Source organism: Fundulus heteroclitus, chromosome 5 (genome assembly GCF_011125445.2).
Source record: "Fundulus heteroclitus isolate FHET01 chromosome 5, MU-UCD_Fhet_4.1, whole genome shotgun sequence".
NCBI lineage: Eukaryota > Metazoa > Chordata > Actinopteri > Cyprinodontiformes > Fundulidae > Fundulus > Fundulus heteroclitus.
In genome coordinates, this window is record NC_046365.1 from 34,940,463 (window position 1) to 34,965,986 (window position 25,524).

The following is a 25,524-nucleotide window of genomic DNA, read 5'->3' on the forward strand; positions in this document are numbered from 1 at the left end:
GTTGTGGTAATGCTTTATTTTGGCTGTAAGCCGCTTAGCAAAGTTATTCCGTTTTTTGATTAGGGGTGGAAAAAATAAGATTTTATCTTGTTTCTGCTCCCTTTTTCTTAAGGGAAATGTATGACAGAAAGTGATTGTTTTTGTGATTTTTGCCATGGAGCAATGAATAAAATCTGAATCTGTAGTCTGACTATGTTCTAAATTAGTTACACTAATTCAATCTCATTTCACATTCTTTAAGATGAAATTTGTTTTTCTAACTTGCAGTGAACCAAGATCCATTGAATTATTTTTGTGATGATTTTCAACCATTTTTATTTTGTCCTTTTTGTTTATTTTGTGTGTACATAGCTCCTCAGCTTCTTTTTATCATAATTTTGCTTAGTAGTTTTAGTTACGTTTCACTAGCCTAGTAAAGAAAACTGAAATATAATGTTAATTCAAATAAACAGCATTCTATAGTGGTGTGTTCTCTGGATGTACATTTTATTTCTGTTAATAAATTCTTGAACTTGAAGAGAAGTTGTCAGTCCTTTATTCCATATGTGTGCAGTATTTGTTGTTAAAAGAATACCAGTGCTCGAATCATCCCTTTTAACTATTATCCTGATATCAGTTGTTTGGGCTGATATTCACCAGAAAATACCTAACAGGCCGAGAGTTATTTATTAAATATTAAATAACTTAAAACATGCGTAATGGCACAACACTGTTAAAGGGGAGTTTTTCTTTTTACTTCGCTACATGTATGCTGTCAAAAATAGGTTAGCTCTTTCCATGCAAAAAATTATCAAACATGCATTCAAAGAAAATGACTTATACCCCAAAATTGTAGTGATTGGAAAGAGAATCACATTAATTCTCTCTGAAAATCAACATGTTGGCTGATCCATTCTGATTGGGTATCAAAGCTTCTCCGTTCTCCATCAAAGCCTCTGTTAGACCTTCGTTAGTTTCAGTATAACGGAGAGGTAGGGTACCTTAATCTGATTTTTAAAATGTTATTATCTGATTATTTTATGCTACCAAATGTTATGCTGTGACTAAAACCTGCATTACTAATTTGAGAAGCATATCACAATTTAGAGATGGGGCATTGAGTTATGTATTCAATCATCATTATTGTGGGTTAAACAATAGCCGTAAAAATGTCTTGCTGCATGGTTCACAAATTTTAAGATTTTTACATGTGCTCTTAAGGCCAAACTTGTTTAAACAGCGCCACTGGAGTTCTTGAATTGTGTTTGGTTTACTATCTTCTAAACTTTTTTCACAATCGCCCTTCCAACAAAGAGTACATCAAAGGAACCTCTTTTATTTCAGAAAAGAATGATATTTCACATGTTCCTTTCTATGCAAAAAGGCATATGTGGGATTTGTCAAATAGTATGTAAATATCAAAGAGCAAGAGGGTATTGCATGAACAAATGTCCCTGACAGAATAGAAAACCATGGCATTGACTTCAAAGACTCCTGAGTTCAGCACAGAAAAGCAGAAAACCGAAGCCAAGTTTCTATCTGTTCTGGGTTTTGCAGTGGCCACACACACACACACACACACACACACACATACACGTCTATCTAGCAAACAGTGCACTGTCAGTGTAAACTGTCAAGTGGGGACATGTGTTTCTAGTTATTTAATTGTAAAATAAATATCATACAAAATTTTCTTGTAAGACCTTTTCACACTATATTACCTTCAAATTTATTTTTTTTACTTTTTAGAGAAATTGCAAAGAGGGGACTTAGATTCTTAAACGACATCTACTTATCCAAGAGGGGGCCTCTGTTGTAATGCAGTGGATCTGTCTGTGCACCAGTTTCTTCTATTGAATGATTACCTTTCTCTGTGATCCAAGCATTTTATAAATAATCACTATCACTTCAAATAAATAAAGCTTAAACTGTAATTCAGAAGTAATTTGGCATTGATATCAAGGGCTGCAGTATTACCAACAAAATAATGTCTTTCAAATATATAACATTTTATAAAACCAGTGTGCTTATTTTAATTTTAAGCAAGGACTATAATACTTTCTTAAGGCTATTTGGACATATTTAGGGTACTAATTTTAAAGTAATTCATGGATGTAGTCAGGCCAGAAAATAGTTATCTTTTTGTCTAATAAATATAATGTATCATTCAAACTATAGCATGGAGGAAAAAGGTGAAAACAATAACTTATTGTTTTAAAATATCTCAATAAAGCACTCTGTTATAACACAAGTTGTCAATATATGTCTGTAATAACTTCAAAGGCTCAGCTGTAGTATATTCCGTTACTAGTATTAAGGTTCAAATAAAGTGCTACCCAAATAAATATATGATGCATTAATATACTGTCAAGCTGTCTTTAAAATTTCCTTTAGGCCTAGAGTTTAGACAGTCTCCTCTTGTATGGCATTAAATGACAGGAGTCCACTGTTGGTTGGCACATAATGATATAAGTCCTCTTTTAAATGGTCTACAGCGACAGTCGCATGTCAAAATCCAGCCAATAATACTTATAATTATTACACAAACCGTTTTTTTGCAGTAAAATATAAAGTCCCAGCTTTCATTTGCCATTTGTATGTGTGGAATGCTGATGTAAACATTTTGAATAGATCCTCTTTACTATTTTTAACCACATTGCCATAACACTTTCTTGAGGGTATTTGGACATGTTTAAGTTACTGATTTTAAAGTGATTTGTTGATATAGTAATTTCAGAAAATAGTTAAGTAGTTATCCTTTCACTAAGAAGTTTATTTGTCATTGAAACTATAGCATGAATGAAAAAAGTGAAAACAATAACATAAGAAATGTCATTCAATAAAGCACTCTCTTCACACACAACTTGATAATATATGTCTATAATAATGTATAGGCTCAAGTGTAGTATATTCTGTTACTAGTATTAAGGTTCAAATAAAGTGCCACCCAAATAAATATACGAGGCATTAATATACTGTCAAGCTGACTTTAAAATGTCCTTTAGGCCTAGAGTTTGGACAGTCTCCTCTTGTATGGCAGTAAATGACAGGAGTCCACTGTTGGTTGGCACATAATGATATAGGTCCCCTTTTAAATGGTCTACAGCGACAGTCACATATTTATAATTATTACGCAAACCAGTTTTTTGGCAGTAAAATATAAGGTCCCAGCTTTCATTTGCCATTTGTATATGTGGAATGATGATGTAAACATTTTGAATAGACCCTCTTTACTATTTTTAACCACACTGCCATAACACTTTCTTGAGGGTATTTGGACATGTTTAAGGTACTGATTTTAAAGTGATTTATTGATATAGTAATTTCAGAAAATAGTTAGGTAGTTATCCTTTCAGTAAGAAGTTTATTTGTCATTCAAACTATAGCATGAATGAAAAAAATGAAAACAATAACATAAGAAATGTCATTCAATAAAGCACACTCTTCACACACAACTTGATAATATATGTCTATAATAAATGTATAGGCTCAAGTGTAGTATATTCTGTTACTAGTTTTAAGGTTCAAATAAAGTGCTACCCAAATAAATATATGAGGCATTAATGTACTGTCAAGCTGTCATTAAAATTTCATTTAGGCCTACAGAATAGACAGTCTCCTCTTGTATGGTATTAAATGACAGGAGTCCACTGTTGGCTGGCACATAATGATATAAGTCCCCTTTTAAATGGTCTACAGCGACAGTCACATGCAAAAATCCAGCCAATAATACTTATAATTATTACACAAACCGTTTTTTTGGCAGTAAAATGTAAAGTCCCAGCTTTCATTGGCCATTTGTACGTGTGGAATGGTGATGTAAACATTTTGAATAGATCCTCTTTACTATTTTTTAACCACATAGCCATAATACTTTCTTGAGGGTATTTGGACACGTTTAAGGTACTGATTTTAAAGTAATTTATTGATATAGTAATTTCAGGAAATAGTTAAGTAGGTATCCTTTCAGTAAGAAGTTTATTTGCCATTCAAACTATAGCATGAATGAAAAAAGTGAAGACAATAACATAAGAAATTTCATTCAATAAAGCACTCTCTTCACACACAGCTGTACTATATTCTATTACTAGTATTAAGGTTCAAATAAAGTGCTACCCAAATAAATATATGAGGCATTAATGTGCTGTCATGCTGTCATTAAAATTTCCTTTAGGCCTAGAGTTTAGACAGTCTCCTCTTGTATGGCAGTAAATGACAGGAGTCCACTGTTGGTTGGCACATAATGATATAAGTCCCCTTTTAAATGGTCTACAGCGACAGTCACATGCAAAAACCCAGCCAATAATACTTATAATTATTACGCAAACCCGTTTTTTGGCAGTAAAATATAAAGTCCCAGCTTTCATTTGCCATTTGTATGTGTGGAATGGTGATGTAAACATTTTGAACAGATCCTCTTTACTATTTTTAACCACATTGCCATAACACTTTCTTGAGGGTATTTGGGCATGTTTAAGGTACTGATTTTAAAGTGATTTATTTATATAGTAATTTCAGGAAGCAGTTAAGTAGTTATCCTTTCAGTAAGAAGTTTATTTGTCATTCAAACTATAGCATGAATGAAAAAAGTGAAGACAATAACATAAGAAATTTCATTCAATAAAGCACTCTCTTCACACACAACTTGATAATATATGTCTATAATAATGTATAGGCTCAAGTGTAGTATATTCTGTTACTAGTATTAAGGTTCAAATAAAGTGCTACCCAAATAAATATATGAGGCATTAATGTGCTGTCAAGCTGTCATTAAAATTTCCTTTAGGCCTAAAGTTTAGACAGTCTCCTCTTGTATGGCATTAAATGACAGGAGTCCACTGTTGGTTGGCACATAATGATATAAGTCCCCTTTTAAATGGTCTACAGCGACAGTCACATGCCAAAATCCAGCCAATAATACTTTATATTTTACTGCCAAAAAAACGGGTTTGCATAATAATTATAAGTCCCAGCTTTCATTTGCCATTTGTATGTGTGGAATGGTGATGTAAACATTTTGAATAGATCCTCTTTACTATTTTTAACCACATTGCCATAACACTTTCTTGAGGGTATTTGGGCATGTTTAAGGTACTGATTTTAAAGTGATTTATTTATATAGTAATTTCAGGAAATAGTTAAGTAGGTATCCTTTCAGTAAGAAGTTTATTTGCCATTCAAACTATAGCATGAATGAAAAAAGTGAAGACAATAACATAAGAAATGTCATTCAATAAAGCACTCTCTTCACACACAGCTATAGTATATTCTATTACTAGTATTAAGGTTCAAATAAAGTGCTACCCTAATAAATATATGTGGCATTACTGTACTGTCAAGCTGTCATTAAAATTTCCTTTAGGCCTACAGAATAGACAGTCTCCTCTTGTATGGCATTAAATGACAGGAGTCCACTGTTGGCTGGCACATAATGATATAAGTCCCCATTTAAATGGTCTACAGCGATAGTCACATGCCACAATCCAGCCAAAATCCTAAATTCATATAACTATTCTATATGACCTGTTATTTTTTACAGCAAAAAACATAACCCCGAGCCAAAAGTATTTTGTACTAAATAAATATTTTGAATAAAATGGTCAGCCACACGATTCATTGTATAGTATTTTATTAATATAAAAAAATCTGTTTTACAATGTATTTTTACATCAATCTGCAGTACAGAAATATTGTTGACCGGTACATAATGAAACATGGTTTCTCTTAAGGAAGAATTTAAATCAAATTTGAAAATATTGAGCTACCAGGAAGAGCATAAAATGAACATTATTGGGATTGATTTCCAAAGCCTGAAACAAGATTGCCTCTTTTTTAAATTTTTGTCAAAAAGTTCAATAGTGCATCTTTCTGTGGGTGGAGATAATTATATCAGCTGCTCCACCCCTAGCAAGAGTAGCAGTCAAGCAGTGAATGACAGCACTTCTCATATCTATAGGGCTTGGGTTCCGCATTGCATTGTGGGACGTGGCAGCCATGTTGATGGCTACGCGAACGTTAACATAACTCTGACAACGTTGAAAGAAGAGACGTAGAAGTAGAGTTGAGAAAGAATAGATAAAAAAAAAGATGTTTAAATCCTGAAAAGGATCTGGAATTTACCGGGACACATTAAATAGAGAAGCCAGGGACTGGTATGTTGACCTTGTTTGTGGTGTGAGCGCCTATACTTCAGAACAGTTCCGAAGCTACAAGTCCTTGGAGTCTCATGTGCAGTTCACGAATGGATGGGTTCAGGAGCTGCAGATCATAAAGTCAGCAAACAGTGGGAACACAGTAACTCGTACAAAGGTAAGCTGTGCTCTGACAGGCTCTGGCACCTGCTAGTTTAGTAACTGCTAACCGTTAGTGCTAACAACCACTCACGCATGTAATGTACTTTTAACTAGCTGCTATGTGTTTCAAAGGTGTAGTTAGTAACGTTAACTGCCAACCCTCCCTAAACCCTCCGGGTTTCTCATATATTTGAGCCTTTTCCCACTGCCGTTTTAGTATTTATGTGCATGTATGTGGTGTCGCGGTTGAAGGAAAGAAACAATGTAGGCTATAAAATAAAACCGTGCATCTTTAACTTACCAGAATGAAAATGCAGGGAACACACTCTCATTGACATTGGGATACTGTGGAAAGTTATGTTCGGTCGTCTTAAAGCCACGATCCAAGCGAGCTGACGACTCCGTGGTTGCGCCTCCAGGCAGGAAAGCGGTGGAAAGTTAACCCATTTTCTATGTTTTTCCCATGGCGATCATGTGTTGCGCTGTTACAGCCCACAATACAGCAAAGGGAGTACAGTACGTGGTAGTCATAGCCAGTAGTCTGAGTAGCGGTAAAGGAGGCAATCAACATGGCGGCCACGCAAAGTAATGCTATTTTTAGAACGTGACATCACAAGACGTCATATCGCGTGGTAAGCGGTAGGGCAAGCTTGATGTGTCCTCTGCTGTTTCGCTGTAAAAGAGCTGTGCGTTACCCTTGGTTTTACTCGGTAAAACGACTGCTTTTTCCAAGTCTAAGACCATGGTTTTTAAACATTGTTGCTATGGAACGTGCAACAGCGACTCGAGGTACGCTGATCGGCCGCATATGAAGGATGTTTTCTCCATTAATTTCCTGAAATTCAAGACTGCCAAGGAGAAATGTGTGCGCTGGGTACACCGGTGCAGTCGGCCTACACAACAGTTCAACCCGGAAACAGTTACCAAATTGACGTACATATGTAGCAAGCATTTTGTTGGAGGAAAGGGCACAACCGAAGAACATCCTGACCCAATTCCAGCAACATCAAGTAGTGAACAGGTAAGAGTTTTTTGGTGTTTTATTGAAGCTTAAATCTTATCATACGTCGAACAGCTCACGACGAAATGAGCCATCCTTTGTTACACTTTTGTCATGTCTGCGTGTCTATCCTGCCTCGCGATATTGGTTTAGGTCCCTAAATTGACCATGATTGTTTGTTTTGTCATCATTTCAGCTGGAGAGGTACAGCTGGAATTTCTTAAGGGAAAGATTCTGAGATGTAAACAGTTGTTTTGTAGCTACCTATTGGCAACATATACCGATTCCTGGACGGTGATTACAAACAGAAAAAAAACGGCAGACGACACCATGAACGCAGAGCAGGAAAAAAAAACGACTTACCGTTCGATCAACTCGGTCCGTTTTCCAGTCTTTTTAAGCCCTCGACACTCAAGCTATCGTTTGAGCTGAAGGTTGGTGTGTTCTTCGACAGTTCGACCAGTAAACCGTGCGCCTGGGACATCGTCTTGCGAAAGTTTAACGGCTGCAAAGTTGGTCATATCGCTGTTTCTGTTGCGCGTGTAATGGCTGGTGGCTACGGGCGCTCTCTACCTGTTTGTCCTACCAAAGCGGCAAGGGCCGTTGCTCCTGAGATGGTGAGGTCACGTGCACGGTACGCCATTACGTCATGACGCCCACGCCCTATTACAAAGAAATGCTAAAAGATTATGTGGGAGGAATGGGTATTTAACCTTACCAGTTTGAACCTGAATCTACAGCTTGATCTCCAGAATCAAGCGGGGACTCTTCAGGTGGTCCAAAATAGAGCAAGCCCATAGCATCATAAAAGTACTCTTTGGCTTCCTAGCCACCACAGCAAGCTTCTTGTAGATGTCTAGAAAATAGGCAATTTTAATTAAACTTGTTTTTCATGGCAGGCAATGCTCAAAGTGTGCTAGATGTGTTGTTGAAGTCATGACCATATTATTATATTATCCTATCCTAATATCCTTTAAGGAGTAGCTGCCATACTTTGATTTATGCCTTTATCAAGGCCTGTTGCTTGGTGCTCCAAAGTTTTTGGATGGCAGTTATCAAATAGCTGTGCTACAGATTAAAATATGTCTTCATCTTATAAATGGAGATATTTATATGCCAGAAAAGGTTCATGGCAGTTTTTGGGTAACACCCACTGAGCATGGTGGCAGCCGCGACCATCAAGTTGCCTCTGTGTTCTTACAGACACTTTTAACAGCCAACAGTACCCCTAACCTGCTTCATTGTCACTATGCTGGCTCCTAAACACAACACAAATTGCAAACAGGGTTCTCAAGCAACTTTCAGAAATGATAAACTTCTGTTGAGCTAATGAGCAAAAATTTGCCACATTTTCAAGGTCACTACAAAATAAGAATATAAGTTTAGATTTGCTTGTCAGTACTGTGATATAGACCAAACTGTTTAAAACTCCAAACAAAAGGTTTGGAAGAGGCTTAAGACTTGAGCTTTCAATGCATAGAGTCTAAAATCAAGTCAGTTTCTAAGCACAACCTCTGTCACAGTACTCCAGCTGAACAATAGCAACCTTTAGGTAGGGTACTTTAATCGGCATGTTAATGTTGATGTGCCGAAGGACCATTCCTGAATTAAAAGACAACTCTTTACGTCCAAACACAGGGGAAATGTGCTGGTGTTTTCATTCCAATCCATACATCCATCCCAAAGAAGAAACATTTACAAGACTAAAGCTTTTAGAAACCAATCCAGACAAGCAGATTCACTAACAGTTAGTAATAATGGGTTTGGAATTTCTGTTTTTCTAGTTTTTTTTAGGATTTGAAATTTTAGAGATATTCGATTAAAAATTTTTAAATATTATGTACTACAAATATATTAGATATTAACTTACAACTCCTCATAATTGGAGCCCTCTGTTTCAGGTTCCCAGTCATGGTCATCCACATCACATTTCTAAAAACCAATCCTTGTCCAGGCAAGTTGTCAGGATTGTGGGTATATATTCAGGGCAGAAGACGAATTTCTTCTTTTAAGGCTTGTGAAACAGTTGCGGCAAAAGTCACAATTGAGAGTTTTTTCTCCTTTTGCAGCCATTTTAATCTTATTACGTATACATCTTGCCTTCCAATAGGTAGGCAAATTTACCTAGGTTACTTTTGAAACTTTTTATCTACATCTTTCAAACCACAACAAGGTAAGGTTCACATTTTAACTTCTAATGAATGTTTTTATCATATATACATCACTTTGTTTTCTTTTACAAACTCTCCCTAGTTAACCACTTGCCATGTGATTGTTCCTAAATATTTCAGAGAAAAATTAGACATAAAAGGGTTTGTCCAGAAACAGAAGCTTTGCATTTCACTTCTTCTGGGAGGGATAAAGACACATTTTACAAAAGATTCATCAACAAGGAGAAAGGTATGTTTGTTGAATTAGTATATCAGACTCTCTGGAGTTTTCTGTGTTATACAGGTATAACATTTCAATTCAGCCCTTGTACACCATCTTAGTATTACAGTATGTGATATATTGCCATGTAAGGTTTTGCCCAAAATGTTCTAAAGACATAGTTTGTCATGGTAGTACAGGTCTGTGTATATGTAGAAAGATAAAATCCTCTGACATTTTGGATAACTGTGGAAAAATGTAAGTTAATGCTTTATAGGATTTCCAGTATTTGTGTACCTTCATTTGTGAGTAAAATTACAAGGATTAGGTCCTCTGGATGGGTTCTTCTTTGTTGAAACTTTGTTGAAATCAAAGCCACTGCTTACAAGGCTGGGTTTATCAATAGCCCCACAGACTTAAGAAGTGTCTTGGAAAAGAGATGAAACATTTCAATAAAGACAAATGCATCCAGAGGACCTATTTAATTCGTTTTCACCTGAATTTTTTAGGAGTGTCAGGAAACATAATTTTGCAATTTGTTAATTATATACATTAGACCATAAAAGTTTTTTTTCCATCCAGGGGTTTTTATCTCTAGTTGTAAATTTTTGTTTTACAGAAACTTACAATGGTATACTTCCATTGTGCCAATACTTATTTTCTGTTTCGAGCTGAAAGCATGCTGGAATGGGAGGGGGGAAGGGTGAGGTGCAAACATGTTTGCAGGCCTGTTGTTCTGATGCAAATGTGATTAATGGCTGTGCTGCTACAGAACTGTGACCACCCCCTTAAACACAGAGATGTGGTATCAATATTCTAAGTAGAAACCTGTAATGAACTAAAAAAAATATTTAAAATGCTAGATATTAAAAATGTCTTTAAACACAACATGTCAGGAATCCTGAATCAAGAAAACTTTGTTGTCACAATGTGTTACCATGGTGAAATTACTTAGGATGTAAATAAAAAATAAACACATTTTAAAGTAACGTCACATAATATATAGCAGACTTGATATTTACAGGGTATTTTTTCACAGAAAATACAACTGATAATTACACAAAGCAGTCAGGGGCCTAAATGGTAATTGGTAAATAGTATGTACTTTGATTTCTACCAATGTTTTTACAGGACCAACTCCATTCATCGCATAGCAGTCCACAACTACCAGAAAAGATCTCACAGACATCTCACAGAGTGTTATCTGTGTTTACCCAGAAATGACTGACACTCACCTGAGTCACATTCCAGAGGAATTATGCATTGGTGAAATGGTAAGGATGCATTCATGCATGGTTTTATATAAAATGTTTTGCTGTGCTTTTCTTGTTTGCTGCAATACTATGGATAATGTGTGTTTTTCATTCCAGATCCAGTCAGAGCAGAAAAATGTTCCAGGAGAACAAACAGAACAACACCATGAAGTAAAAAACCAAGGACAAGATACACATACAGTAAGTTTTTTCAAGTCCCAAGTAGTGGTGTGTACAATTACGTCTATTTACTGTATGACAATACTTATCATTGGCAGAGATTTGACTGTAATGTATAAATTGCTCATGTTTATTGAATATGACTCTTAGGGACCAAAGTTCACTCATATTTTGTGCTTTCTAAATTTAAATATGTAGTTGCAGTTTTTCCACATTGTGAACCAAAATATGTGAGAATTTTATCTTTATGTGTTTATAGATAGGAATTTGTGTCTGTATAAAGGATTTTTGTATAATCTTGTATAAAATCTGGGCTGCACAGTGGTGCTGAGATTAGCACTGTTGCCTTGCAGCAAGAAGGTTCTGGGTTCAAATCCAACCCTGGGTCTTTCTGCATGGAGTTTGCATGTTCTCCCTGTGCATGCGTGCATCTTCTTCCTTACTGACTGCACTATTTGAGCAGAACGTATCATGGTAACAACTGATGCACTTCTGTTTTGGCTAAAGTGTACCTACTCAATAAGGGCATTTGGATAGACCCACAGCAGAATTTTAACTCATATCTGTAATTAGAGAACACAAAAATTGTAAATTGTGTGAAAAAAATTGGAACTTATCAAATTGTTTGTAGCTTGTCAAATTACTTTTTAAATACAAATCTTTATGGATGCATAACAATAAAATTATCAGATACTTTGGATTACCATGTGGAAAAATATATTTATAACTACACATTCTGATTTAAATGCATACAGTATATATATATATATATATATATATATATATATATATATATATATATATATATATATATATATATATATATATATAAATTATTAGGACCTATTTTCCACCTATTAATAACACCTATTTAACAGTCAGTCAGTGATACATGGAGAGATATTGCAAGAACCTGTTAAATACCACCCTGCCTAATATTTATGAATTCTTCCAATGTTTTCACAGGACATACTCTGTTCATCACATACCAGTACACAAACAACAGATGAGATGGATAACTTAGAGAGTATACTCAGTATTTACCAAGAAATGACTGGCACTAACCTGAGGGATGAGTATTTATAAACATGTTGCAGCTCAAGAGGAGTATTGCGACTCAGATGCAGATGTCCAGTCTGTGCAGAGTACTACCACATGTCAAGAAGGCAAGATCTTAGGTTGCATGCAGTGTATAACACTAACAATGTAAATTACTTTATTCAACTATAAAAATTGCTGTCTGTGTTATTTCAGCACGACCAAATTCTGAAGAAAATGCATCCAATTCAACAAAAAAATTGTTGGCAAGAAATCATCACTGCCATCAGTTGACATGAGTATGATATCACTCTAAAAATTTCATTGCATGTAGTGAGGAATGTTAGAAAATAAATCACTTTCAACCACAACATTTTTCCCCTCTGTTTTTTAAGGACACTTGGAGGAAGCACATTCTGAAGAAAAGGCATCTACTTTAACAAAGAAAATTTGTGGCACAAAGAAACCCTCATTGCCATCAGTTCAAAACGGTATGTTATATGTCTAATATTTTCCACTGCATGTAATAATATATTCAAAAAAATTGTCAAGATTTGATACTTTCATGATCCTTTATCAATAATCTTATTATGTAGAAATTTCCAAACTTTTTTACATTAATGTTGCATAACTCCCTCAACCATGCCTCCCTCCATTCCACCCTCCGCACGCTCACCCAGTACGTCAAGTGTACAACAAGGGACAATAAAACCCTGGACCTTTTTTATACCAATGTTAAAAACACCTACACCTCCGCCCCCCTCTCCCAACTGGGACGCTCGGATCACAACCTCATCTACCTGATGAGTTGAACACATTCTTCACCCGGTTTGACTCCCCCCACACTGGCCCCCTTCCTGCCATCAACTCCCCACACGTCTCCAACCACCAGCCCTCCAGAGATCTACCATCCCCCCCACCGCCATTCTTATCAACGACCGACCCATCCACACCTTCGGCCCTGCCTGCCTTCCCCCTCACAATCGCGCCAATGCAGGTGAGAGGTCAGCTGACGAGGCTGAAACAGAGGAAAGCCTCTGGACCGGACGGCATCCCCCCCCCCCCCAGGCTGCTGAAGACCGGTCGGTAATCAGGGACTTTGTGGACTGGTGTGAGAAGAACCATCTGTGTCTAAACACCAGCAAAACCAAGGAGATGGTAATCGACTTCTGCTTCTTTCACAGGCATTTTATACAATTTGGATTTTTATTTTATTCCAAATGGACTGTTTCTGCTGCATCATAACAAAAGAAAACCTATCCAGTTTTGTTTGGTGAGGATTAAAATTTGGCACCTTTCCCTGCTGTTGATGTACTTGAAGCACTCACATTTTTGGAAAATAGAAAATCTAAGGGACGTCATTTAATAGAGTCTTTGTATTTAATGTCAGCTGACTTGGTAGCCGAGCCCCTAGAAATAATTTTTAGTGTGGATAAACAGGAAGTTTTTACCGTAATTTGTATGTCTGTGTTGGACTATGGAGATCTTTTGTAGATCTCAATGTCTTAGGATGCTAGACTCCCTTTATCTCTCTTCTCTAAGGTTCAACACAAACTGAAAAATGCCAATACCCCTTTGTGATTTATATTCAGCGTGAAGATGGCCTGATTTGTCTGGTGGTAGTAATTCCCACTGGATAACATTCATTTACAAAGCATTTCTTGTACTTCTGCCATCCTATATCTGTACTCCAATTGCACTGAGAAATTCCGACTAGTATAATTTTCATTCACAGTTTGCTGCTTTTTTCTGTCCCTTGCCCGGACTGAGTTGGGCAAGAAGACTCTTGATCATTCAGCACACTCCTAATAGAACTTCCTTCATTAAAATTAACTGAACCTTTCTTAGTTCAAAGCAACAAGGTTTTGAGGCTAATTTAAATAAAATGTACCTGTTTTTATAGTTTGTCGTTTTCTTTCAACAATATAACTTTTTCTGTATATAATTATTGATGCCTCTTGGCCAGGACTATTGAAAAATGTTGTCTCAATGGAACCATATCCTGGTTAAATAAAAATCAAACCACTTCAATCAATTATAAATATTGCCATATTTGTTATTCCAGTACACTCAGAGGAAGAACCTCCTGAAGAAGGGGCAGCCATTTCTAAAAACAAAATGGGTGGCATTAATAAATCCTCATTGCAATCAATTAAAAAAGGTATGTTAAATCGTTGACTAAAGAAAAATGTACATATGTAATCTCTTTACATTTGTTGACATAATATATCACTTTCATTTATCCATACCTTTAGTAACTTTAATGATTTTTTTACAGGAAAATCCAGAAGGCCCTGGTCAAAGACTGAGGGAGACATTGTTGAAAGCCATTTCAAAGACTTCCTGAAAGAAATGAAGATGCCTGGAAAAGTGCACTGTCAGAGATGCATAGATGAAAATCAGATTCTAAGGGATAATGACAGAGACTGGAAAGCTGTAAAATACTGTATGTACAACAAGATAACAGCAAAGAGAAACAGGCTCCAAAAGTACTGAGAATTATACTGGACATTTTGAGCATCAATGCTAGGAACCCAAAAAACCTACATGTATACCAAAGTACACAGATACAATTAAAAAAATATATTGACATCAAGTCCTTGTGAAAACTTGTCATTTTAGTACTGTAGGACTAAACATGTTTAAAGCTGTAAAGACAGATGCCAAATACTTGTAATAATAAAAAAGTAACAAAGTATCCTACTTTTCATTTACTAAAACTCAGCCTTTATATTGTGTAAAAAATGCCTTTTCGCAAATAAAGTATAGTGTTTTATAGGGGTAGGTTAGCTTCTTTTTATTTTCACACAATTGGTAGAGTCAGTATCACCCCTTGCTATCTAAAAGGGAACTTGTGTCATTGTGTACCAGCAAACAGCGGACTTCTATTATTCCACACAGGACAAGGTGATCTCTGTTTTTGGAATTGGAATCAATATCTAAAATGTGCATTTCTAAATGCAGGTTTAAAGCTGTGGCCAAAGTCAGATGTGCCATTATTCTTGAATAATTATTTAATACAAAAGGTATTTACTGAATATTTTATCTCTGATTCTATCCTCATCGTGTTTCTATTTCTTGTTGTTGACATTTTTAGAATCAAAATCAATTTTACTTTTCTGATTTTGAATGCTTTATTTTAATACAAAGTTTAGCTAAAACACAAGAAAAGAAAAAAAAAGATCAAACTATGTTTCAAGAGACTTCCTTCTTAAGTAATTTGCATAATTGACCCTCTACAGTCTACAAGACTCCTTTGGGCCACAACCCATTCATATTATAATGGTGTGTGTGTGTAAACGACATGTGTGAATAAGTTGTTAAACTATGCTTTATCCAGCAGAGGCACTGCTGATTATAGTCATTAACACTCACACACTTTCAGGTCCACTCTTTGCAAAAATTAAAAAAATGTCCGAAAGGGATTTAGAGATGATTTGGACCTGATTTAAAGCATGTCAAACAGGGGACCTGAAAAATGTCCCCTGTTTGCTTTGTAGTCCCCTCTTTGTGACTGTGTAACCACGCCAAGGTCCACTGTTGTATAGGTGCGTAAGAACACACACACACACACACACACACACACACACACACACACACACACAGATCCGCTGCCAGGGCTTTGGAACCAGGGGATACGTTGAGTCTTAACTGTATTCGAATACATTAGCAATTTAATAGGCTGAACCAAATCTGAGGCAAAAATCTGAAAAGAGAGCAAATTATTCATATTTGTGACTATGTTGAATTTTATTTCTGACAGAGAATAAACTCTAAAAGAGGACTGTGTTTAGAGAAAGTAGACATCTGAATCCTTTGGGTCAGTTACTTGGAAAAGTCTTACAGCACCCACACACTTTGGATACGATTATGTAACTGCACTACTTGTTACAGTTGCATAATATTACTCTGAAATCTCTAGAAAAATACAAACTTTAACTTGAGGACATTTATTGAGAGGGGATAAACACCTGCACTAATACATTGTTTTTAACAGAATTAGCAGTACCACGTATTAAGGTACTGATTGTCTATAAAAAAGAGTTTTGGTGACACATTATTTTCATTTCTATTTTACGTTTACAAAAGTATATTAAAATTTTTAATAATTAAGCAATGACCTCTTTTTTCCCAATGGAAAAAAAACCAAGCACCTATGATGTAAATGAACACCCATTCTGAAGAGCCATTCAAACATATATATATTTACATGTCATGGTTGAGCTTAGTTGTTGGAGCCACATGCAGAATCCAGGCCAACCATTGGTTAGTTATTTATTTCATGACACTCACCAGGTAAAAATATGTCCATAGTCACTGATGATTCCAGTTTCTGGTATCGTAGATTTCAGAGGAGGTACTTTGCGCTAAAGGAAATCTCCAGAGATGTGTGGTCTGGGTGTGGCTCAAGAAGACTGCGTGACATGTCTTGGGATTTCTTAGAAAAAGTATCTTGAGAGCGGATGAGAGAAGGAGTTCGGCAGGTAGATGTACAGCTGAGGGAAAAGGAGTGGTGAAGAACAACTTCAGAAGCACAAGAAAACCCAGGAGGTAGTTATTTGAAGAAGGAAGTGGCTTGAGAGATCTGACGTTGGATCCTAACACACAAGGTCAGCATCTTAAAGAGAATAACTTCAGAGTTCAGGCAAGAAGGCTGGACTCTACAATTATGGCTGATCGTCTATTGGGAGCTGTTAACAGCAGTATTTTTGGGTTATTTAGCCTGTCATAAGAGAAAAAAAAATGGGGATTCATTTTTCAAAGTCATATTTTCACCATGTCATTCATACATTTCTAAGTGTCACAGTTCCATACTAAATATTTATTTAGCTAGGAAGACCATACTTTGATTTCCAAAAACGAGGACACTTGGCCTTGAAACACAATTCCAGACAGACTTCTCAGAGTTTAATGAAAATGTTTATTAAGCCGCAATGGTACAAAAGTAACTTCTCCAGGAAAACATAATCTCTAACAACCTGCAACAAAATTATAGCCCTCTTTTCACATCTATAAATAAATAAACTGAAATAAGTTTCTACCGCATCCTCTAAGAAAGCACTTTGCAGAAGAACTCCCACTTCGCACAGCTTTATGTTTTTTGGTGTCCATGTGACCTTTGAGATCTCCAGCATTTTTATTGGACGCTGAAACATCCGTGCCAGCTTTGCACACGGTGCACTCAGTTTCTTACTTGTCCCGAGTTACAACCGGGATGGTACGTGCAAAATTAATTTTGCAGTTCATCTGTGAAGCTGCACTTTCGATTTGGCATTTTGTGCGCAATGCTGGTGCGCTGTCTGCTCTGCTGCCTCTGTGTGTACGCATCGCAAAGAACACAGTGACCTGTTAATCTTAAGCACTCCTCAAAATTGGAAAGCCACTCGAAAAACATATTGAATTAAAGCAGATGTGTGTTGAGCTCCTCAAGTCTGTCATGATTTAGGTTTTTGTTTGTTTATTTTGAAATTTTCTGGACTTTTCTTGAATCAGCCACCATCCTCATCAGCCTGTCACCTCTCAGCCACCAACCACTAAGCAGTCAGCGCAGTCTCCGCAGCGTGCGCGGTGCAGTGGTGCGCTGCATTTGCAGTTGCGCTGCACTTCTGCGCACTTGTGCGGCGCATGCCATTGAAAATAATGGGGTTCAAAGCGCAGCGGTGCTCACGCTACATCCTGCCTGACAGGCCCATTGGTTTAAGAAAACAGAAGTCTACAGCTCATTGTTAGAAAGAGTGGCATCTTAATTTCATTATAGGTCTTTTGTGTAAATCCTCACTGGCAGTGCCCTTTAATGGCATTTGCTGCAGATGTTTTCTGTATGAAAAGTTATTGAACTGTCAACGTTGTGACACTATAAATGTATTGATATTATGTGATCACGAATATAATGGAAGCAGACCCTTTTCAGTGAAGCTGTACTGGGAAACACACACTTACAGTTTCCTCCCCCGACTTTTTCACCTTGTGTAGAGCCATCATGCTTTTGAAATCAGCTAAGATGCTCTTGTTGCTACCTCTGTCACCTTGATTGTCAGCGGTTTGCTGACTCATAACATCTCCGACTTTGGGAAGGATAAGTGGTCATTACGACTGTCATCACATGAAGTGCATCATGAACCAATGGATTGAGGTGAGGATTCAGGGGCAACAATAAATATGAATTTTACACACCACTGGCTGGGAGAGACAGGATGAGCTACAGTGAAATGTGACACCTCTGAGTCAAGCTGACATAACTAAACCTTACAGGCTGAGACTTAAGCTGCGACATTAATTCTACCACATGTTTATACTTTAATAACTTAGCAATTTTAGCCACCACAGCTTACGAATGGCACATAAAACACAGTACGAAAAGCAAGGCTCAGTACCTGGCTCAAGGACACTGAACATCTACAAGGTGCATTGGAGATAACAGACACAAATTACAACCCAACATAATTATTGTTACCAAAAATCACAGGAATAGATAAACCTCTTAATTATGAAGCGATGATAGTGAAAAGATCTGGGATTTTACATTACCTTTGTTTGGTTAAAACAACAGATGCTACAATTCAGGATAATTTGGGTTTCATTTAGATCCCAATGTCTGAATTTAATATCTTAACAAAAAAAAACATGTCTGATAGTCATGCCAACCAAAAAAAATACTGACATAGTGCTTAATTCTGTTGCATGTATCTTCATTGTATTTATATGTACAATAGTAATAATTACATCTGAGTGATTCCTTCAAATCTATATTCACATTCCTGTTAGTTGCTGAGCTGCTAAATCTAAACTGTTGACTGTTAGGAGGGAGATGTACTATAGAGGCACGATTGACTTCAGATCGTAACAGTACATTAAAAAGACATTAATTCTAAAGTTTTAGGGGATTAAAAATAAATGTAAACATTTTTACACTAGAGTGAAAAGTCTCTACAACCAGCAAAATGATTACTTGGCGATAATCAAACTTAAAAAGCATTTCTGCTGTTAACAGTTATTTACAAGCAGAGGTGAAAAATTTAAGGACCTAATGCCCAACACTTTAAACATAGATGTTTGTTAAGTTACCAAGTTAAAGAACTTAAAGCATGTTAAAGAACTTTTAGCCTTTAGCCTTTAATGCAGTTCCCATTACTAGGTCAGTCTTTCCATGCATTTCCTAGAGTATTACTATTATTACCTTTTGTCAGGGTTGTCCAGCACAGCCGCCTACATTTCCCCAGAATACAAGCATTAAAAAATTAATCCTGTGTCGACATGGGCTGAAAGGCCACCAAGAGAGAAAGAAGCAATGATCAGTTTCTGAATGAACTTAGGGAACAAAGACAGTACTTTTTCCTTTAGACAGGTCCTGCGTTCCGATGAAATTAAAATTGAAATGTTTTGCTACAAAGCCTGAGAACTCTGTCCCAAATACAAAGTGACCTGTGCGCTTCACACAATAAATTACATCATGAGGAAATAACATTATGTGGAAATATTGAAGCAACATCTCAACATATCAGCCAAGAAGTTGAAGCTTGTTTGCAGACTGGGTTTAAAATATACAACACATCTCATGTAATGGATAATGCTGGTGAACCCAATATTCCTCACACACAGAGTTACGTTTTAAAAGGTTTATTGAAATGGATGATTAGTAGCAGGTGAGGCAGGCAAAGAGAACCAGACTTGACCAGATGCAAGCTGGCAGGGATGAGCAGAACAGGTGACATGGACCGAGAAACCAGCAGAGCGAGCAGCTGAAACTCATGGGGAAACAAACAGAAGTTCAGCACGCAGACACGGGCAACTTTTATCAGCCGAGTCCAGCTGGCTGAACACACAGGAACTGGTAGAGTCAAAGCACATCACATGAAATGAGATGAGATATTCTGGCAGTGAGTGGATGACTGAAGCAGGTATATGTAGAGAGGTGAACAGGTGAGCAGAGTTGATGGTGATTTGTGGCAACAGGTGAAGCTGATCTAGAGCAGAGTGGTGGCTGGAGGGAGACTGAGCTGATTGGATGATGGCTTAGAGGTGAAAGCTGATCCAAGAAAAGTCCAGAAAAGTCCAAAATAAGCAAACAAAAATCCAAATCATAACATCTAATCCTACGGAAATTGAAAATATGTTTTTTAAGCAAGTTGCCCTTCAACCCTGGCTCAGTTACACCTGTTATGTCAGGAAGTATGGCCCAAATTCTCAGCAAACTATTGTAAGACGCTTGGGTCAACCAGAACGTTTGACCCATTTCATACAGTTTAAAGGCAACTGTTCCGATTATTAGGGAAATATATGTAAACTTAAACATAAAATAGGTTAAATGTAGGACAGATTTCTAGATGTGTCAATAACAATTGTTGTAATTTAAAGGGTGACATATTAGGCTGCTTTTAAACATTTAGGATAGATAACTGAGAAGGATTTTTTGAAAAATATGTAATGAACATGAGTTCATTTGAAATGTGCTGTTTTTATTTAATGCAAATAGGTTCACTTTTAGACACCAAAAACATTTACTTGCTTGGTTTTTTTTAGAGCTTGGACTGTTTCTAGAGAGCTACATGGGAGAACAAAACAGGTCATTACTATTTTTGTTAAGGTTGTATTGAATATATGCTAATTATCTAATTTATTTTATTGAATTATTATTGTAGACTGGGCTACAAATACAAACATAAAAAGATTAACTTCTCAGTAGACATCAGTATAAGACAATATTAGACAAGTGGGCTTTCTCTAAAACGAATAGATACTAACATGGACTGCTTTATTACTTAAATGTGGTCACTATAAATGCTTTGTTTTCTTTTTCGCTCTGTACTTCCCACTCCAACAAAAAGCTCTCCTGTTGTTCCTCTCTATAAACTGCAACGCCTCCTAATGAGGCCGTGCTGAGCAGCAGAACGTCCACTTGAGATGCACTTCAGTAAAAAATATCAGTAACAGAAACAAATCCATCTAATTCAATTAGCTTGTGAGAATATCTGAATATTATAGTTTAAGTGTCACAAAGTTTGTGGCTCGAAGCTTCAGCTTCCTGAGCGAAAATCTCACCTTCAACAATCAGTGGATTCTGTATTATCTATGAATTGGTGTGCAGAGCTCGATATCCCAGGCAAAAATGACTCTGTATTGAGTTTGCTGCCGATATTGGATCAGATAGGTCCCGTCTCTAGGTAAAACCTTATAGATGTGCAATATATTCACAGGATAAATACCCAAAGCGTATAACCGAAAACTAATAACACGATTTTCCACACAAATTCAATCTACATGATAAACGTCAGTCTGTTTGTCCACCGACACCGAGTAATTGGAAAGCAGCTGTCTACTTAAACAAGAAAAAATTATGTTTTCTTGTTAAGCAAAATGGGGTCAATGTCAATTCAAAGCACTCTTTAACCTCTTTAATAACCTAAAAGTATGAAGCAGTTGTTTTCTGCCACTCTGTCAGTAAAACATTGGTTGATTGATGTGAATAGTCTTTAAATTATAGGGAAATACTTTGTGCTTTGATAGCTGAGCATCCTGATATGTCATTTCTATTGGCATCCTTCAATAAAAAACAGGGCGAACTGAAGCTGCTTTCGGAGACAGATGATAATTTCATATGTCACAATAAAGGTCTTGTTAGGTCTTTTTATCCTAACACAAGCTGAAATGTCTCTTCTTGCCCTTTTTCTGTTTCTTATCTCCTATTTTCTGCTTTCTCCCCCAACAGCAGACGCGCATTAGTGTCTGCGTGTTGTTATTTTCCATCTCTGTTCAGGATGTGTCTAACCGATAATGTCATGGCCAGTGAACTGTGTTGTGAAGGTGACAGCCTCACACTGTCAACACATTGCAATAATTGGCAGCTGTCAGTGTAAACATCCATCCCAGCCAGGTTAAACAGCGTGCAACTGTGTGTATTTTGAGCTCTGTGGTTTTGTTTCTACATTTCATGTCACATGTATCTTGCTTTCAGACCAGGGAAGCAGTGTGGATGATGTGATGAAACATGAAAGAAACTAGTGAAGGTTTTCCAAAGTACAGAAAGGCATCGGTGAGAAGAGGAGATTCGGTTTCGTAGATATGGTACAATAGGTAGCTCACTTATTAAAGCTAGTACTCTTTCCTCGGTTCAAGTGCCACCATAGTAGCACCATTTGAAAAAACCCAACAACACGTTAATGCCTCTCTGTTTTCTTCTTAATTTGGCAAAAACACTGAGGTTTTTTTTTTGTATTTGGATTATTTTAAAGTTGCTTATTATTGCCTTTAAGGTCTTATTCCTTTCTGATTTTCAGTTCCTTTTAAACTTCTCTTTGTGTATTTGATTTAGCTTCTTATTGTGGAATACGGAATGTGCGTGCTCAGTCTTTATTTTCTATAAGTTAATGTTTCAATACATTTTTAAATGGTACAACAGCCACTAGCCTAGAGTGCCCACTTGCGGCAAACTATGAAAAAAGTGTGACTTATAGTCCGAAAAATATGGTAGTTTGCCGTTGCCTTATTATTAATTAGTTTTAATTTGCTGATTGATAAAATTATGTGACAATCTGATCATTAGCATTCCATATGCATGTTGTTGATTAATTATTATAATTATGAATTTGGTACTTTGACCAGGTTTTTTTATGGAGCTCTGCTCTGCAGCTCTAATATAGCAATAATCTGTCATGTGTATGTACCTATAATGAACAAACTGATTGTAATTAAAAGTGAAATGGACAATATTAAATTTTGAAGCTGTTTTCTCATTTGTTCAACAATTCTTTCAGTCATTTCCTGATCTAGACATCTCCCTAAAAGCTGATGAGCAGACCACTCAATTTCCTGAAATGGACCAATTCGACTGTCTGGGTACGTTAAGCTAATGGAACCTCGATGGCGATCTAAATAAGACTTTGATAAATACATATTTTGCTTAATTTATTATAGTTTGTCTGGTTACATTAACTGGCTGAACCTGTGATGTGATATGCTGGTAGATATTTCCACAGTTCATCTTGTCTTTTTAAATGATGCCGTATCACTTTAGTTGGCGACAATCATTTAAAATAAATATTCCACCGGTGCATGCAATATCCTAACTTTGAGAATGGGAATCTGTCTTTCATTAATTCCTTCGGTAAAATGTGATTACTTACATTATATAAGTTGCCTCCACAGTAACAGCTTTCAATCTAGCCAGCCTAGATTTCAATTAAAATAAAACTGCAAGTGCTATGAAATAAGATGGTATGATAGTGTGTGTATAACAAACCTGACTGTGAGGACGTCTGTGTTTATGTCTGTTACCGCTCCTGCCAAATGGGAATGCAGTTTAATATCATACATAGTTAACCTTTTGGGTTCAATTTGATTTTCTTTTTTAAATATCTCACATTTCCTCACAGAAAAAATAGAAGAGATATTCTAAAAAAAAAAATCATTCAACTATACTACCCCTAACTGACAAGATGTGTTACATTTTCTTGCTTCTGATAAATGACTTTGTATTGATTAGTTACTGTTTAAATGAAGTCATAGCTTCAAATGTTTTGAAGAGTGAACATCTACAACAGTTTCCTAAAAAAAGAAGGGGAGGTAAGTACAGCTTATAGAAAGTAACTGAGAGTCTGTTGGGTCAGTTAGAAGCAGGCTTGTGTTGTTTTGCTGACACAGGTCCTCATTAGAACACACTGCTGATTAAAAACAAACCCATCTTGTCATCTTCCTTATTCCGCCTCCTCCGTGTGTGTTTCTTTTTCCTCGGTCTGTCCTTCCCCGTGCTGCCGGTTCAACATCAAAGGGATCTGTTTGCATATTGAGATATTTGGGTGCACTGAGAGCCAAACTTGTTTAGCTAGCCAGTGTTCTGGTGCTGTTTTAATGCATGCTGACAGATGAAAGGGAAACTGCTCCACTAACCCAACATGCAGCCTGCTTTCTGTGAGCTGCCTCGAATTAGACGTAAACATTTTCACAGCTATCTAAAAGGTTTCAAGTATAATTACTGAGCAAATGACAACTGTGGGTATTGTAGTAGCCTTTTTTAACTTGTTCAATTAAATTAAATTTTAGTCACAACACAAGACACTTTACAAAGTCAATTCAATCAAATCATACAGACAGACTGATTAAAAAGTTTTCTATCTGAGGAAACCCGGCAGACTGACTTACAGCATTCACTCCTCCTGAAACAGCGTAGAGCCACCATTGTGTCATTGACAGCTGCAATCCTTCACACAGAGCACGCATGTGGTAACAGTGGCAAACTTCCCTTTAACATGTAGAAACCTCCACCAGAACCAGGCTCAGTGGGAACGGCCATCTGCCACGACTGGCTGGGGGTTTGAGACGACAGAGCAGACACACAAAAAGAACCAGAGGTCGGTAGAGTAGCCAACAATTGTAATCAAAGTAAGAGTAGCACTACTTCAACATTTATTTTACTCAAGTAAAAGTAAAAAGTAGTCAGCCAAGAATTTACTCAAGTGAGAGTAAAATAGTATTCAGTATGAAGGTTGCACAATTTCTGAATAACTAATCATAACAAATCATTTGGAGGTCAAATGAATTCAATTCAATTCAATTCAATTCAATTCAATTTTATTTATATAGCGCCAAATCATGAAACATGTCATCTCAAGGCACTTTACAAAATCAAGTTCAATCATATTATACAGATTGGGTCAGATTATACTGATTGGTCAAAAATGTCCTATATAAGGAAACCAGTTGATTGCATCAGAGTCCCGACAAGCAGCATTCACTCCTGGGGAACCGTAGAGCCACAGGGAGAGTCGTCTGCATTGTACATGGCTTTGCTGCAATCCCTCATACTGAGCAAGCATGAAGCGACAGTGGGAAGAAAAACCACCCATTAGCGGGAAGGAAAAACCTCCGGCAGAACCGGGCTCAGTATGAACGGTCATCTGCCTTGACCGACTGGGGGTTACAGAAGACACTACATTACAGAAGACGTCTACATTAGATGGTAGTAGCGGGTGAGCCGTCTTCTCTGGATGATGTCACAGTTAACAGAACGCCAGACCAGGTGTACCTACTATGAAGAGAAAAGAGAGAGAGCAAAAAGTTAAAAGCTGAAATGACGACAGTCATTTCAATGTAATACAATGCAAAACTGGAGAACAGTAGACTGAAGAACAGTAGAAATCAGTAGAGTGAGAAAATTAGACCCTGATGTCCTCCAGCAGCCTAGGCCTATCACAGCACAACTATAGAGATAGCTCAGGGTAACATGAGCCACTCTAACTATAAGCTTTGTCAAAAAGGAAAGTTTTACGATTAGTCTTAAAAGTAGACAGGGTGTCTGCCTCACGGACCAACACTGGGAGTTGGTTCCACAGGAGAGGAGCCTGATAGCTAAAGGATCTGCCTCCCATTCTACTTTTAGAGACTCTAGGAACCACCAGCAGACCTGCAGTCTGAGAGC

General features: G+C 36.9%; 2 long non-coding RNA genes across 2 annotated transcripts; both read left to right on the forward strand.

Moving 5' to 3' along the window:
- The first annotated feature begins 9,584 nt into the window (after window positions 1-9,584).
- Window positions 9,585-12,113, forward strand: LOC118563218. Its single transcript, XR_004931106.1, has 4 exons — window positions 9,585-9,672; window positions 10,774-10,916; window positions 11,013-11,096; window positions 12,042-12,113. It is a non-coding gene; the product is annotated as an uncharacterized LOC118563218 (long non-coding RNA).
- A 214-nt stretch (window positions 12,114-12,327) lies between these two features.
- Window positions 12,328-14,809, forward strand: LOC118563217. Its single transcript, XR_004931105.1, has 4 exons — window positions 12,328-12,412; window positions 12,509-12,604; window positions 14,179-14,274; window positions 14,392-14,809. It is a non-coding gene; the product is annotated as an uncharacterized LOC118563217 (long non-coding RNA).
- Window positions 14,810-25,524: the final 10,715 nt, after the last annotated feature.